At 39.7% G+C, this 18,833-nt stretch overlaps 1 protein-coding gene across 36 annotated transcripts in view; it reads right to left on the minus strand.

Moving 5' to 3' along the window:
- The window catches only part of PHF21A (PHD finger protein 21A), a 192,180-nt gene that overhangs the window by 55,181 nt on the left and 118,166 nt on the right, over positions 1–18,833 (minus strand). The window lies entirely within an intron of this gene.

The raw sequence follows: 18,833 nt of genomic DNA on the forward strand, positions 1-18,833 counted from the left end.
GTTTTTCTTTGTTTTAAACGGTCAGTACTAGAAATTTTAATTAGAAAGAGAGACATTTAGCAATACAGAAGAAAAGCATGAACAAAGCATTTCGTTAAGAAATTTTGATTTGTATTAAGTCTTAAGTATGAAGAAAAACATTTTTCACAAGCTATGAAAATGACTAAATCCAATCCACAAATCTCTACACAAGTATTTAAAGTCTTTACACACACACACACACACACACACACACACACACACGCAAGCACATAATTCTAATTTTTAGAAAAGATGGTATGGCCACAGTAAAAATGATTTGTTGTTTTATCTTCTGTTAGCATACTTTTTAGTCCTGAAGGTGTGGCTCACTCTTTACCATACTGTTCTCCAGTTTCCACATCCAACAAGATAGTGAGGGTCAAAAGAGAAGAGGACATTTCACTAAACACAAGACGCGTCTCTCCATTTGTTTTTGCTGTTGCTGTTTGATTTTATTTTTAAATCTTTTTTTGTTTGCACCGTGCAGCTTGTGGGATCTCAGTTCCCTGGTGAGGGATGGAACCCTCACGCCCAGCAGTGGAAGGGCCTGACAAGCTGGATATGAAAATACAATTTTTTAACCACTGGACTGCCAAGGAAGTCTCTCTTTGTTTTTCTTAACCCCTGGACTGCCAAGAAGTCTTCCTTTATTTTTCTTTAAATAGACTTAATTTTTAATTGTCGTTTCATTTACATTTTTTAATTTATTGAATTTTTTACTAAAGTATACTTGATACACAATATTATATAAGTTATAGGTGTACGATATAGTGGTTCACAATTTTTAGAGAGTATATTCCATTTATAGTTATTACAAAATATGTGCTATCTTCCCTGTGCTATACAATATATCCTTGCAGCTTATTTTATACCTAATAGTTTGTACCTCTTAATTCCCACCCCTATACTGCCCCTTCCTCTTCCGTCCTCCCACTGGTAACCACTAGTTTGCTCTCTGTATCAGTGACAGACCTAATTTTTAAAGCAATTTTAACTTCACAGTAAAACTGAGTGGAAAATACAGAGAATTCCCATATATATTACCTGCTCCCCTACCCATAGCCTCCTATATCAACAGTCCCATCAGAATGGTACATTTGTTAAAACTGATGAACCTATACTGATAAATCATTATCACCCCAAATTCACAGCTTATACCAGAGTTCACTTTTTATTAAAATTGAAGTATAGTTGATTTACAATGCTGTGTTAGTTTCTGGTGTACAGGAAAGTAATTCAGTTATATACACACATTCTTTTCCATCGTAGGTTATCGTAAGACACCGACTGCAGTTACCCGTGCTCTACAGCAGGACCTGCTGTTTATCTGTTTTATACGCAGTAGTCCGTATCTGCTAATCTCAGACTCTAATTGATCCCTGCCTCTCCCCTTTGGTAATCCTAAGTTTGTTCTCCATGTCTGCGAGTCTGTTTCTGCTTTGTGAATAAGTTCATTGTGTCATATTTTAGATTCCACACATAAGTGGTATCATGTACTTGTCTCTGTCTGACTTCACTTAGTATGATGATTTCTAGGTCCATCCATGTTGCTGCAAATCATATATTCACTCTTTTTTATGGCTGAGTATATATACACACCACTCTTTAAACATTCATCTCTCAGTGGACATCTACATTGCTTCCATGTCTTTTTGCATAATGTAAATGGTGCTGCTATGGACATGGGGTGCATGGATCTTTTCAAATCAGAGTTTTCTCCAGGTATCTGTCCAGGAGTGGGATGCTGAATCATATGCTAGCTCTCATTCCAATCATAGGTAGTTTTCATTACAATCCCAAAGAAGGGCTACGCCAAAGGATGTTCAAACTACTGTACAACTGCACTCATTTCACATGCTAGCAAAGAAATGCTCAAAATTCTCCAAGCTAGGCTTCAACAGTACATGAATCATGAACTTCCAGATATTCAAGCTGGAATTAGAAAAGGCAGATGAAGCAGAGATCAAACTGCCAATATCCACTGGATCACAAGAAAAGCAAGAAAATTCCAGAAAAACATCTACTTCTGCTTCATTGACTAAGCTAAAGCCTTTGACTGTGTGGATGACAACAAACTGAGGAAAATTCTTACAGAGATGGGAATACCACACCAACTTACGTGCCTCCTGAGAAACCCGTATGCAGGTCAAGAATCAACAGAACCGTACATGGGACAACAAACTGGTTCTGAATTGGAAAAAAAGTACATCAAGGCTGTATACTGTCACCCTGCTTATTTAACTTATATGCAGAGTACATCATGCGAAACGTTGGGCTGCATGAAGCTCAAGACTGCTGGGAGAAATATCAAACACCTCAGATATGCAGATGACACCACCCTTATGGCAGAAAGTAAAGAGGAACTACAGAGCCTCTTGAAACAGGAGAGTGAAAAAGTTGGCTTAAAACTCAACATTCAAAAAACGAATATCACGGCATTCCAGTCCCATCACTTCATGGCATATAGATGGGGAAACAATGGAAACAGTGACAGACTTTATTTTCTTGGGCTCCAAAATCACTGCAGATGGTGATTATAGCCATGCAATTAAAAGACACTTGCTCCCTGGAAGAAAAGCTATGACAAACCTAGACAGCATATTAAAAAGCAGAGATACTAGTTTGCCAACAAAGGTCAGCTTAGTCAAAGCTATGGTTTTTCCAGTAGTCATGTATGGATGTGAGAGTTAGACCATAAAGAAGGCTGAGTGCCAAAGAACTGATGCTTCTGAACTGTGGTGTTGGAGAAGACTCTTGAAAACCATTTGGACTGCAAGGAGATCAAACCAGTCAATCCTAAAGGAAATCAATCCTGAATATTCATTGGAAGGACTGATGCTACAGCTGAAGCTCCAATACTTTGGCCACCTGATGCGAAGAGCCGACTCATTAGAAAAGACCCTGATGCTGGGAAAGATAGAAGGCAGGAGAAGGAGACAACAGAGGATGAGATGGTTGGATGGCATCACCAACTCGATATACATGAGTTTGAGCAAGCTCCGGAAGATGGTGAAGGACACAGAAGCCTGGTGTGCTGCAGTCCATAGGGTCGCAAAGAGTTGGACACCACTGAGCTACTGAACAACAATGGCAGCTCTATTTTTAGTTTTTTGAGAAACTACCATTCTGTTCACCATAGTGGCTGTACCAGACATTCTCACCAACGGTGTAGGAGGGTTTAGCGTTCACTCTTAATGTTGTACGTTCTATGAGTTTTGACAAATATATAATAATGTATCCACTATTGTAATATCATATGGAATAGTTTCATTGCCTAAAAATCCTCTGTGCTCTAACTCTGCACCCCTCAACCCTTGGCATCCACTGATCATTTTACTGTCTCCATAATTTAGGCTTTTCCAGAATGTCATCTGTTGCAATCATACAGTAGGTAGCCTTTACAAACTGGCTTCTTTCACTTAGTAATACATATTGGTTTTCCATGTCTTTTTATCCCCATATATAATATTCCATTGTCTGAATATACCACAGTAGTCTCTTGATTTTTAGATACAATGTAATGGCAGAAAGTGAAGAGGAACTAAAAAGCCTCTTGATGAAAGTGAAAGTGGAGAGTGAAAAGGTTGGCTTAAAGCTCAACATTCAGAAAACGAAGATCATGGCATCTGGTCCCATCACTTCATGGGAAATAGATAGGGAAACAGTGGAAACAGTGTCAGACTTTATTTTCTGGGGCTCCAAAATCACTGCAGATGTTGACTGCAGCCATGAAATTAAAAGATGCTTACTCCTTGGAAGGACAGTTTTGACCAACCTAGATAGCATATTCGAAAGCAGAGACATTACTTTGCCAACAAAGGTCCGTCTAGTCAAGGCTATGGTTTTTCCAGTGGTCATGTATGGATGTGAAAGCTGGACTGTGAAGAAAGCTGAGTGCCGAAGAATTGATGCTTTTGAACTGTGGTGTTGGAGAAGACTCTTTAGAGTCCCTTGGACTGCAAGGAGATCCAACCAGTCCATTCTGAAGGAGATCAGCCCTGGGAATTCTTTGGAAGGAATAATGCTAAAGCTGAAATTCCAGTACTTTGGCCACCTCATGTGAAGAGTTGACTCACTGGAAAAGACTCTGATGCTGGGAGGGATTGGGGGCAGGAGGACAAGGGGATGACAGAGGATGAGATGGCTGGATGGCATCACTGACTTGATGGACTTGAGTCTGGGTGAACTCTGGGAGTTGGTGATGGACAGGGAGGCCTGGCGTGCTGTGATTCATGGGGTCACAAAGAGTCGGACACGACTGAGTGACTGAACTGAACTGAATGTGAGTGATTACAATAAAAACAACAACAATAGTATCAAACAGCTATTACCTGCCAGGTAAGACAGTAAGGCTCTGAGCATCTAAGGGACTGGACCTAGGTCTCAAGTTAGGGGCAGAGTCAGACTTAAAAGTTTTAGTTCCTGATACCTAATTTCTATCTTTCCTCTCACCACATTATTTTACTTGCTGGTAAGGACCTGAAGTTCTCACATCTATTAATATACAATTTGTTTGTGACCTTGGGTAAGTTATTTACCTGATCTTGGTCTCAGTTTCTCCACTCAGTATTCAATATTTTCTTCTGTTTATAAATCTGTCAATCTCTAAATGGCAAGAATACAATCTCGTGATCTTTACTTTTCACCTCTATATAAGCACAGTACACAGAAAACTAGTAACACTCACAATGATGATCTGACACACTACAAAGAGGCTAAATCATTAAAGAATAGTTTCATTCAAGGATTAAACACTCACATGAACAAGGGTCAAACAGGTAATGCATGTGAATGAAGCAGGCCAGCTATGAGATAATAGAGAGTGTTGGGGACTATAGTCAACTGGAGAGGGAATGACCTGTCTAAAAGCCCTAATACAAGAATTCCTTTTAACACTGTTAAAATATCTTTGTTACTTAGATTAAGCCCATGTGTTACCAGTATTCAACTTTTAGACAGTAATTACATTCACTGAACTATAGTTACTAGGAAAGGGATCAGTCATCACTTAGGAAATTTTTCAACAGCAAAAGGTAAGTCAAAAGAATTTCAGATAAACCCAAAATTCAAATAGCTTTCCTGTTAATCAAAATCTTATTTATCATTGTTAAATGGCTGGGTTGAGACTTCAGTGGGAAGAAGCGCAGACATAAAAGCAAGTGATAAATGGGTACTGAGAAAAATATCTTAAGAGAAACAGACAACAATACACGAACTATAAAAGAACAAAAAATTTGTAATAATATGTTCCATAATTGTGCCAATTTTATCCAAACAGCTTCAAGTACTTTGTAGACAATTTACCCTCCGCCCCATCATGTAACACCAATGTAAGAATGGAGCTGGAATCAGTTTCTCTACCACTGAACCGCAGCTGTCTCTAGGACTGAAGAAAGCAGCTGTTTAAACAGCCACACTGCAGAGGTCAGAAAAATGAAAACCACCTTGTTGAAGCTGCCCAGGGAATTACAGTAAGCAAAATGCAATCATCAGACCTGGAATCCGACCACAACACCAGAAACATCTCCTATACTTAACTGGCTCTCATTTCTGAGTACTCCAGATTTTTCAAAATCATTTAGTTTACATGATTAAAAAAAAGGAATCCATGTTATAAACATATGTATTCATTAATAATTTTTCAAGAATCTTACTTTCTGAGTGAACCCTAAATGAAAAGTGATTCCATTTTCACAAATATTTCCCTAATGGTGTGCTTCTTTTAGCTTAAGCAATCATACGTTCATACAGCACTTTGTAAATTCTCATACCCTCTTATCAAATAAGATTCTCACTACTCTGTGGGGTGAATTAAGACAACTGTCTTTGATTAGACAGGGACACTGAGGTGATTGATGACTAGCCAAAAGTTATGCAGTTACTTCATAGTAAAAAGGGCACTAGAATATGGACTTCCTCTCCCCTAGAAAACTAGTCTGAATGAAGCTCTGTTCACTGAACAAAGAGCTGAAGCTCGTTTGTCTGAGCCAGTCCTTCTGGGGTTGACAGGAGGCTGGGTGACATCCAAGTGGACTGTCTAAAAGTGGAGTATCGTTTAGATACTGGACTGTCTAAAACTGGTGTGGGGAGATCAGCCAGGGCGAGAAACGTCCTCTGCTGGGCATCAGTCTCTAGATAGAGTAACTGCCAGGAAACAAAAGACAGGCCATGAAAGCCGAGGAAGAAGGAGAGCCTGCACAACAACCTGAAGGGCCAAGCTGGAGAGGCGCCCGAGGATACAGTCAAGGTGGGAGATGGGGCGGTCAGAGACGAGGCATGGATGGCACAGGTGGGTCTGGAGCAAACTGCACAGAGAGTGACCCTTCTTAGAAAAACTTCCTATAGGCTCTGAGCATCAAAAGAGCTGGGAATGTTCTTAAAGGGACTGAGATGTCCTGGATAACTTGCTCCAAAAGGCCAGAAGACTGTAATTCCGTCTGTCATCAAAGATATTCCCTCTGGCAGCTGAGGAGGGATACATGATGAACAATCCGACAAGAATGACGTGCTTCCTTCACCTATGGAGTACGATGGACAATTCTAAGATACTGTTGCTAACCTTATACCTCAAGCCAAAAACTTTAATTCTGGAGCAATGACTTCAATTTAATAAACATAATGGGCTTCCCTTGTGGCTCAGCTGGTAAAGAATCCACCTGCAATGCAGGAGACCAGGGTTCGATTCCTGGACTGGGAAGATCTCCTGGAGAAGGGAAAGGCTCCCCACTCCAGTATTCTGGCCTGGAGAATTCCATGGACTGTAAAGTCCATGAGATTGCCAAGAGTTAGACACGACTGAGTGACTTTCACTAATGGATGTTGGCAACATGTATGTGCTTGTGTGCTAAGTTGCTTCAGTTCTGCCCAACTGTTTGCAACCCTATGAACCACGGCTCGCCAGGCTCCTTTGTCCGTGGGTTTCTCCAGGCAAAAATACCGGAGTAGGCTGCTGTGCCTTCCGCCAGGGGATCTTCCAAACCCAGGGATTAAACCTGCGTCTCTTACATTTCCTGCATTGGCAGACGGGTTCTTTAACCACTAGTGCCACCTGTGAAGCCTGGCAACATATATACTGGGTAAAACACTGGGTTCCAGAATTTAAGGGAGTAAATCACAGCAAACTTTACACACCAGCCACTAATATCAAGCTAGGTTTAAAATTTTTATTCACTAACAGATTTATCCTACTGCCATTTAAACTATACAACTATTTTGCTTTTAAAATAAAGCACAGATGATCAAAATCCATATGCAAAGGGGCTGGAGAAATAACACTACAAACCAAACAGAGAGGTTTTCCAATCAGCCTCCCTGCTTTCAGAGGTGCTACTAGGAATCCTGGCCGCCCCTCCCCAACCCGCCATGCAAGACCAGGGCTCAGTCAATAAGACTGCTGTGCAAGTGACACAGCCATCACTTCTGCTTAGTCTCCACAGGCCTAATGTATGTGATGCTGAATTTACTTATCTCAGTAGGCAGCAGAGCCTCGCCAGGAGTGGTAATGTTTTAGACTCGGTAAGAACAAGATGTCAGGGGTTTTGTTGTTGTGACATCATTCTGCAACACCTTATTTCAACTCTGTGCTGAGCTGGCAAAAGCACTCAATCAACCCAGCTCTATAATCCAGCTCCGCTTACCCTTCAGATGTTCCAGCAGCAGGACGGATTCGCTATATTCACCGGCAACGTGACATACGAGTAACACAGATTTGTCCATTAATCACACCCTTTGAATGTCTCCTTGGTCCTTTTCTGTCCTTGTACCTCCCAGCTGTCATTTTCCTTTGTAAACATTTCCTGTGATATTTTCATCCAAAGGACCTAAGATCTAACTCCATGGCAAGCCCACAGAAATGTGCCTAACAGTCACTGATATACGGACATCCCAGGACAAAGACCCATCAGACGGCACCCAGGCTTCCTACAGCCTCCTCTATTCAGACGAGAATGAGAGGAGACAGCCGTTTCCATCCCCTTTGGAAGGACGTAGTTGATTTAAGGACAGTGGTGAGGGCAAGCACGACAGACCTGCCTGGAGAAAGCGAGGGTATCTGTCGTCTGATGGATACAGTGGCATGGACCTACTCGTGCGCAGGCTGTCAGCCTTGCCACTAATCAGAAGGGGGAAAGCATCTTCAGGAAAAGAAAACGGAACATATTGAGTGGAAAAGAAGAAGTGACATGAAAGTCCAATGTTTAACAAGCAGCTTTTCTTGGTGGTTGAAGGTACTCCTTTCCCGAGACTTCCTGTAACAGGAAGGAATCGCTCCTACACGGGGGTCGTACCTACACGTCATGGGGTGTTTGTGTGTGTGACAGCTATACCGTCATAATTTTAGATGGTTAAACCTCTGCTCCAGGGTTTATAAAAGATCAGAGCACTTGTCACTCTTGGTGCAGGTAGAGAGAGAGAGAGTAGTTAAGCAGTTCATTTTTCTTTATAATTACACTCCATTAACCTTCCACATGAGAGCTCCCCTGTGCTTTCATACCCGCAGCACCAACTGGCGGCATTTGATAAGGCTCTACAGAGTCTGCAAGACCAGCACATGCAACAAAAGGAACACTTTAATACTGCAGACTTAAGCAGAAGCTGAACGCGGGTCCGCAGCTCCTCTACTTACTGGCACACACATTCAGCTCAATTATACATGTGTAGCAAAAACAAACCAAAATCGTAAAGTCTTGGAACCAGCAAACAGATGATGGGAGCTCATTCAAACCAAAAGTGATTCAAAATCTTCTGATAATATTAAAACCCCAAGTTTATTACTATTTTTCTAATCTTGGATAATGTGGCACCCTATAAGAAATGGGCTCGATAAACTAAAGCTTGCAGGGTGACACAATTACTGGGCGATCTGTCTTACAATTAGATCACAATGGTGACTACAAGCTGCCTATTGTGACCATAATTTACTCACTTAAGTATTTCTCTTTAGGTATCTCTCAGTAACTCATTAAAAAAATTCATTAAGAACTAGCACTAAGTCAATCTTTATCCTTCTTGACAATGCACACGTAAGTGATTTCCCTTTTCCCTTTTCTGAAGACAGAGAGACAGAGACCGAGACCTATCCCATTAATAATGCATTCTCCTGCAGTTTTTTATGCAGCACCCTGAATGCTTCTTTCAATACGTACAGAGGTAGATTAGTGCTCTTCCTACCCTAGCAAAGACCAGGTATTACGTGCTTGAGCCAGTCTGGGAAATAGGGGCTGGTGCAGTTAATCGTGAATCATCATTTAGTCACTCAATCATGTCCAACTCTTTGTGACCCCATGGATGGTAAGTAGCCTCTGTCCATGGAATTCTCCAGGCAAGAATACTGGAGTGGGTTGCCATTTCCTTCTCCAGGGATTTTCCTGATACAGGAATTGAACCCAGGTCTCCTGCACTGCAGGCAGATTCTTTACCGGCTGAGCGATGAGGGAAGCTCCCAATTATTGGGGAAACAAAAGAAGCCAAAATTTGTACCTTTGCCCTAACCAATGGCATCCACAGCCCCCACAACATTTCAGAATAACGTTTCCATCATTGTAGCTTGTGTTTCTGGGTATATTCCCTAACCACAGTGATCTCAAGAAGGGCACAGGTACCCTGACAATGCTGCTCACTACTAACTCTGTTTCTTTGGCAAACTTATGCACTAAGGTATTGGTCTATGGTAAGTGTAATCTGACAATCAGAAGATTAAAGTATAAGAATTCAGAGGTACAGCATATTCTTCATCAAATGTTACATTTAAAACACTTTGTCTGGAGGTATAAACTACAGCAAGACCTTGTTTTTGAAAATTAATCAGATTCTTAGTACTTCTGAAAGTATCTGGCAGAGAAATGATTGTTTGCGTTCATAGTCTGAAGATGGATGATTGGATCCGGGCGTTCCGCTACACTTTTTTTTCTATGCTTTACATTTGAAACTGAAGGATTTTTCCATTAATATTTTTCTTTTGCTTAATACCATTACAAACACATTACTTGCATATCTGCAGGCCACTTAACACCATGGTATCCTTTTTAAAAAATGCTTTTCTCAGCCCAAGTATCAGACTTGTGCTTGCAACTAAATAGTTCATAATTCTTTGAAACCCAGTATCAAAGACATAATTTTAAGATATTCTTGCTAAATATTACATGCTGAAGTATTCAGCATACTGATGCTGAATGACCAAATGCCAAAAGATAAAGCCAGCCCATGCCTATAGGAAGCAGCTCCGGAAAATGTTGGGTTTCAATGTCCAGATCCAGCGACAGTCAGGTTTCTCTTCTGCCTAATATGCATATTTTTCATTTCCTAATGAGTGGAATTTCTTTCCCCAAGTACTTATTTTTCAGTTTTAAAAGTGGTAGACATTAACCACTCTCTATAACCATGTCAAGAATTAGGCAAAAGCCAATCTACCTGCTCAGACTCTGTTCCTCTGACTCATTGTTGGGCCATCTGTTTATGTGTGCAGCTCGTCTCACGGTGCAAATCAACCTGCTGCTGGGCAGATCTGCCTCATGCTGCAAACTCATTCTGCAATTTCAACCTCCCTCACCAGCAATTGGTCCTCTTATCGGAATCTAAAACTACCACTTCAATCAACTAGAGTCAGACCTTATTCTACTGCTCTTGTACCAAAAAATGATACACCACAGGCCCATGTGCAAACAGGTCATCTCTGAACACTGGGCTCACGAGGAAGGTGGTAACACAGGTTTGCTCCTATCAAACATTTCAGTACCATCAGCAGCAATCAGCCTGCCACCCAGAAATATACACGTACGACTGTGGAGAGGCTAAAAAGATTACTGAATCCCAGAGGCCAAGAGCATGAAATACAAATACAAACCATTCTGGGTCTTCTTTGTTTTAAAGATTGGCAACTTATCCAGAGATAGGTTTCTCTGTGTGATTAACACACAAATTTAAAGCAGCATTAGAAAAGGTTCTCAGAACATCCTCTGAAATCCACAACTACCAATTTGCTTGCTATTTTGCATGCATTTTGCTAATCATGCTTTCATCTTAGATTTAAAAGGATGTTAGGTCTATAATAGGTAGTCAAGGTTTGATGACATTATTTATTGAATATACTTACAAAGTAGGTAGTACAGTATTAGATTTTGTGGCATAATATTAAATTCTTTACGAAATTTATGTAGCTATTTCAGAAAATAGAAGATGTGTGTGTAAAACAGCTATAACATTTCTTATAGATTAACAAGGAAAATTACTGGAAGATTTTTAAAAATATGTGAACAAAGCAGAGAGAAAATGGTCAGTACAAGTAAGAAAGTCAAACCTGGGAGTGTACATTTTGAGCAGTGACAATCCAAACGGCTTTCTTGAGACAAAAACAATTAAACATGGGCTATCAATAACAACGAAAAGATTTACCTTGGAGAAATACAGTACTACAAGTTTAGATGCTAGTGTTTGATTTATGTAAAGAATTTGAGAAGACTGTTCTTTGTGAATAAAATGTAGAATTAATCTATCTTGTTTCCAACAAATGCACTTGGAAATGCAGGTCTATTTTTAGAAAGGAAATTTTTTAAATGTATATGTAGCAGACCAAAACATGTATAATTCTGAAGGAGCTGAAAAGTTACTAGATTGGTTGTTAGAGGACATGAAACTATGTCAGTGATGTGTAGAAATAGACCTGAAAACACAGACTTGAGAGAACCAAATATTATGCTGCTTATTAGCAATAGATATCTGGGGATGACAAAGCACAGGAATGAGAGACACTGATACCTTCCTGAGAATTTCTGTGTCCTTAATGGGTGAGAAATCCATCATGTTTCATTTTGTTCAAGGTACTACTGTCTCTAATGTACACAAACATCTTAATTTTTCTCCTAAGGATGAGTTACAGCAGTGGTGAAGAGAAATATCTGCCCCATTCCTCCGTGCAAAGTCACAGCTTCCTACAAGACTGGCAGCAATATGACTTCTACTAAACAACTACCAACATTCTTAGTCCTTTTTTTTTTTAAGACACTGATAAATGGAAATAATCTAGAGAGGATTCTAATTTTTACACTGACTGGAGTGTTGAGGCCAGTATGTCAACCCTTTCAACTGCATGATACTTGCAAAACAAAATAGTACCAGTCAAATTATAGGTGAAGACAGCAAACTACAGAAGAAAGCAACATGTCTAGCATAAAGAACTGCTACATCATTCCCTGCGCTATGCTATGGAAACAAGCTATTCACTTCTATAATAAACGCCAAGGAATACAGTATTATTTGGAAACTATATCCTCCTACCTTTAGATTTAACAGCAAACAAATCCTACCTCTTACTTATACTCCACTGGGAGTTGCAGGGTCTTCTTTCACCAAGATATGAAAATATGCATAATGCTTCTGAACTCACTGCTGAAAATGACTACAGTTGAAATGTGGGACTAAAGAAAATACTCAATTACCTCAATTAGCTAACAGTCAAATTGTAGATGTTAAAGACTTAAATGTTTTCCTATTGAAAAACAGTAGATTTAAAACTGACCCAAAACTCAGCAACTGTAACAGTCTAATGATTTTAGACTGTGTTCCAATCCTTTGGAACATTTCTATTAGAATATAAACTTACAGGTCAGTTTTTCATTATTTCTTTCATAGTCAGAGGTCACTATTTGTGTCATTTTCTAAATTAAAAATCTATGTTAAAACAAGAATTTACACTCTAAACTTGGAGTAATGCCACATCAATAGTTCAACAAATCTTAACCATCAAACCCAGACATTTTGCTAACACAAATGAAATAGCACCCTGGAACTTATTAATAACTTAGCTACTTTAACAGCAGAAACTCCACAGAAGTCATGTATTGCCCTGGGAGGGAACCTGACGGGGGATGTGGAAGTTGAAAAATCATCAAAGTCAAGGATTCTGTAACTACCAGGGTAGTGGAAATGGGGCAGTGTTTTAGAATTAAGATTTTAGAATCAGGTCTCTACAATGTTTTAGAATGCCTAATGATATGGCCATTCAAACTTCCATATCAATGAACTTCTATTCCAATGAATTACTGCCATGTACTTAACCAATGGGCTTGTAGGTTTTAATGAGATAAAACCACATTCACCTGACCTGAGAAATAAATAACAAGACCAAATAATGAAAGCCACAGTTGTGGTGACTATCAGTGCTTCTGCCACGTGTCCCACAGCTTCAACAGAGCAGCTAATAACACCGGGAAGAAAACAAAAACACTGCTAGCTAACACTGCATTTCTGTATAAGAAAAGAGCAGGAAGGGGATTAGCGGTATTCTTTCTTTCCCCCTGATGCTGACATTTTAAAAATTCCATTAGTATCTTGCCAGATTTTCAAGAGAAAAACTGCATGCATCAGAGTTAACTGGTAAGATAGGCCATGGGAGAATAAAACCAATAAGAAACCTTTCTGTTCTGCACTTCACAGGGCTGTCACTCGTACTAGAAAAACGTCACTTTGAAGCCCCGTTTGCATTCCATTTTTAACTAGAGGGAAGAGGATGGAGGTCTTTGGTTTCTATGACAACCCAGATGGGCCATAATACAAGATACTTACAAATGTTCAGTCGCAGGGATGCCAAATCAAATTAAGGCAGAGTTAGCACTACTTCATAAAAACTAGATGGGGGAGAAAACAAAATACTTACGGCAAAATGATGCCATTTCTAGATGTGGCTCTGAAAGATTTCATGGAGGAATATAAGAGAAAGAGTGGCTATTTTTAGTAAAAACAAATAAAGTGGCAAAACTAATATACAAAAATAAAGCTCCAATTTACATGAGTAAATGTTTTCATTAAATTTGACTACTGGAAAATTACTACCTCACTTAATGTTTAAAAAAATTCCTCTCAAACAACATGAATTTCATTAGTGATTTAAATCATTACAGTCTGGCACACTGGCTGGGCTTTAATGGTAAGTTGAGCTCCTTGGAGCAACTTTTTCCTTTCCTTCATCCTCAAGATCTGTTTCTATATTTGGCTTTCATAACTAGGTTACTCAGACCTCAAAATAATTGTGGAATGGCTAATGTTTTTCAGAAAGGAACTAATTTGTAACTTGTACTTACTATAATCTGTGAAATTTAACTTTCCAGTAGAATGCAAGAGTAATCTATTGGATTTCTTTCTGTTTATAAATTATGATTCCTCAGCAAACACTTCTAGCTTTTAAAAGTACTGTCCTAAAAAAAAAAGGTATTCACATGTGGCCCTCTTCATTTCAGGAGAAAAAGGAAATGCTTTATATTCAATCCTAGTAAGTGATCTGCTTTAGATCATGTATCTTACCAGTGGGGCAACATTTTTAAAACCTTAATATCATAATGAAGAATTATGGTCCTCACCTCCAAAAATGTCGTAAGTACTAGAATTTATACACACATATTTTGCACATATTTCAGGGTGTTGAGTCCCACCCTCCCACCCTGACTCCAACAGCTTCCAAGGGCTACTTAACACCTTTATTCAGGTACCTTCTTCCCGAAAGCCAAAATCACACACTTGTAGTAACACAAGTCTCCCCTTAAAAAAACTTATTTACAACAATAAGTAGACTGATGGTACATTTCTACCTAAAACACAGGTCAAATAAAGTGGATTTAAACAGAATGCATTACTTTAGTAAATATGTACCTGCTGTAAACATTGTATGCAAGTTTGAAAACTATTGTTTCAACTCTTTTGGACTTGGCAATATCAGATAAGTTCGTCTCTGGGCTTTGTTCTTCTCCCCTAAATGGCACAGACCCATTTAAAATTATTTTTGAAAATTCTGAGGTAAAAGAAGGCTGTAAAACCAGAACCAGAACAAGTCCCTCAGTAGAATTTTTTAAAAACTAAGATGCTTATTGTTTTGAAAAGAAAAATCTGTATACAAAGAGTTCCATTTAAACAAAAATAGCCCTGAGAACGTTGTACCTGATGTACTGTACGAGGGAAGAGCTTGGGTTGAAGGCTAAAACACATTACCAGCCAGGATGCTGGCTTCCCTTTCATCCCATCTATATGACTCTGGTCATTACTCCACTTGAATATTCAGTTCAGTTCAGTCACTCAGTCATGTCCGACTCTTTGTGACCCCATAGCCTGCAGCATGCCAGACTTCGCTGTCCATCAACAACTCCCGGAGTTTACTCAAACTCATGTCCATTGAGTCAGTGATGCCATCCAACCATCTCATCCTCTGTCATCCCTTTCTCCTCCTCCTTCAATTTTTCACAGCATCAGGGTTTTTTCCATGAGTCCATTTTTTGCATCAGGTGGTCAAAATACTGGAAAAAAGTATCAGTCCTTCCAATGAATATTCAGGATTGATTTCTTTTAGGATGGACAGGTTGGATCTCCTTGCAGTCCAAGGGACTCTCAAGAGTCTTCTCCAACAGTTCAAAAGCATCAATTCTTCGGCGCTCAGCTTTCTTTATAGTCCAACTCGCACATCCATACATGACTACTGGATAAACCATAGCTTTGACTAGATGGACCTTTGTTGGCAAAGTAATGTCTCTGCTTTTTAATATGCTGTCTAGGATGACCACGTCAAGGCTGTATATTGTCACCCTGCTTATTTAACTTCTATGCAGAGTACATCATGAGAAACGCTGGACTGAAAGAAACACAAGCTGGAATCAAGATTGCCGGGAGAAATATCAATAACCTCAGATATGCTGATGACACCACCCTTATGGCAGAAAGTGAAGAGGAACTAAAAAGCCTCTTGATGAAAGTGAAAGTGGAGAGTGAAAAAGTTGGCTTAAAGCTCAACATTCAGAAAACGAAGATCATGGCATCTGGTCCCATCACTTCATGGGAAATAGATGGGGAAACAGTGTAAACAGTGTCAGACTTTATTTTTCTGGGCTCCAAAATCACTGCAGATGGTGACTGCAGCCATGAAATTAAAAGACACTTACTCCTTGGAAGGAAAGTTATGACCAACCTAGAGAGCATATTCAAAAGCAGAGACATTACTTTGCCAACAAAGGTCCGTCTAGTCAAGGCTATGGTTTTTCCAGTGGTCATGTATGGATGTGACAGTTGGACTGTGAAGAAGGCTGAGCACCGAAGAATTGATGCTTTTGAACTGTGGTGTTGGAGAAGACTCTTGAGAGTCCCTTGGACTGCAAGGAGACCTAACCAGTCCATTCTGAAGGAGATCAGCCCTGGGAATTCCTTGGAAGGAATGATGCTAAAGCTGAAACTCCAGTACTTTGGCCACCTCATGCGAAGAGTTGACTCACTGGAAAAGACTCTGATGCTGGGAGGGATTGGGGGCAGGAGGACAAGGGGATGACAGAGGATGAGATGGCTGGATGGCATCACTGACTCGATGGATGTGAGTCTCAGTGAACTCCAGGAGTTGGTGTTGGACAGGGAGGTCTGGCGTGCTGCGATTCATGGGGTCGCAAAGAGTCGGACACGACTGAGCGACTGATCTGATCTGATCTGATCTAGGATGATCACAGCTTTTCTTCCAAGGAGCAAGCATCTTTTAATTTCACGGCTGCAATCACCATCTGCAGTGATGTTGGAGCCCTTAAAAATAAAGTCTGTCACTATTTCCATCGTTTCCCCATTTATTTGCCATGAAGTGATGGGACCGGATGCCATGACCTTAGTTTTCTCAATGTTGAGTTTTAATCCAACTTTTTCACTCTCCTCTTTCACTTTCATCAAGAGGCTCTCTAAGGGTGGTGTCATCTGCACATCTGAGCTTACTGATATTTCTCCTGGAAATCTTGATTCCAGCTTGTGCTTCATCCAGCCCAGCATTTTTCATGATGTACTCCGCATATAAGTTAAATAAGCAGGGTGACAATATACAGCCTTGATGTACTCCTTTCCTGATTTGGAACCAGTCTGTTGTTTCATGTCCAGTTCTAACTGTTGTTAAACTTTAATATTAGTTTCCTCTATAAACTTAGGATGATAACTATCTATAAAATTAGGATAACACCTATCTGTGCCCTACTTCATTCAAAGAAAAAAGAAGAAACTTGTTTTTATAAAATTAGAGTTATGAAATACTCAGAATTCCTAGTACTAATAATGACATTAAATAATAAACTGACAGTCTAAAAATGCTGATGAACTTAATTTTTAAAACACCATAAAGCTGCCCTACTGCCCATTATTATGATGACATTTTCACAAAGGGCAATGAGCAAACGCTGCAATTCTCACTAGGATGATGACTAATACTTACAGAAGACTAAAAATAAGAATGATATATTGTGTATAACAGTAGCAAAGATGAAAATATAAGCATGGCTCAGTGCACTATGGAGAATACGGTATTTAATTTGAAAACTACTGACACAACACTGTAGATCAACTATACCCCAGTAACAGTTAAAGAAAAAGCAAGACAGGTGCCGGCGAGGCCTTGCACGGAGGTCCATACAAGTGCCTTCAAAAGTTTCACTAGACTCTGTGGATATGCGCCCTTCATCAACTGCTTCCTAGGTTAGGATCTCCTTTTTGAGTGTTGCAACCTAATAGTTTTCGTCCAGGCAACAACAAGCCTGTTTGGAAAGGTTCCCTATTTCAGAAGCCTCAGTGCTATTTCCATTTGGAAACACATCTTTATGAAAATATGTATCATCCCCAGAACTAAAATGCTTAGATATATTAAGTTTCAGCTGTAAGTGATATTTTTAGAAAACTGGTAATTTCAGAATCTCTACTTTAAAATTATAGAGTTGGTTCTTTTTTTTTTAATGGAGTCACAAACTAGAAAATTAAAAACATATATCAATGATTAAAGGCCTCTCCTCTTTTTCTAGTACCATTTTACTTAAAATTTAAAAATTTTTATTTCCCTTAAATTTTATAAATAATAAATTAAAACACTAGTATCAGTTCAGTTCAGTTGCTCAGTCGTGTCCGACTCTTTGCGATCCCATGGACTCCAGCACGCCAGGCCTCCCTGTCCATCACCAACTCCCGGAGTTTACCCAAACTCATGTCCATTGAGTCAGTGATGCCATCCAACCATCTCATCCTCTGTCATCCCCTTCTCCTCCCACCTTCAATTTTTCCCAGCATCAGGGTCTTTTCCAATGAGTCAGTTGTTCACATCAGGTGGCCAAAGTATTGGAGTTTCAGCTTCAACATCAGTCCTTCCAATGAATATTCAGGACTGGTCTCCTTTAGGATGGACAGGTTGGATCTCCTTGCTGTCCAAGGGACTCTCAAGAGTCTTCTCCAATACCACAGCTCAAAAGCATCAATTCTTTGATGCTCAGCTTTCTTTATAGTCCAATTCTCACATCCATACATGAATATAAGAAAAACCATAGCCTTGACTAGATGGATATTTATTGGCAAAGTAATGTCTTTGCTTTTTAAGATGCTATCTAGGTTGGTCATAAATTTCCTTCCAAGGAGTAAGTGTCTTTTAATTTCATGGCTGCAGTCACCATCTGCAGTGATTTTGGAGCCCAGAAAAATAAAGTCTGTCATTGTTTCCATTGCTTCCCCATTTATTTGTCATGAAGTGATGGGACTGGATGCCATGACCTTAGTTTTCTAAATGTTGAGTTTTAAGCCAACCTTTTCACTCTCCTCTTTCACTTTCATCAAGAGGCTCTTTAGTTGTTCTTCGCTTTCTGCCATAAGGGTGGTGTCATCTGCATATCTGAGGTTATTGCTATTTCTCTTGATTCCAGCTTGTACTTCATCCAGCCCAGCATTACTCACGATGTACTCTGCATATAAGTTAAATAAGCAGGGTGACGATATATATACAGCCTTGACACATTCCTTTTCCGATTTGTTGTTCCATGTCCAGTTCTAACTGTTGATTCCTG

The sequence above is a fragment of the Bos taurus genome, chromosome 15 (assembly GCF_002263795.3).
Source record: "Bos taurus isolate L1 Dominette 01449 registration number 42190680 breed Hereford chromosome 15, ARS-UCD2.0, whole genome shotgun sequence".
NCBI classification, from domain to species: Eukaryota; Metazoa; Chordata; class Mammalia; order Artiodactyla; family Bovidae; genus Bos; species Bos taurus.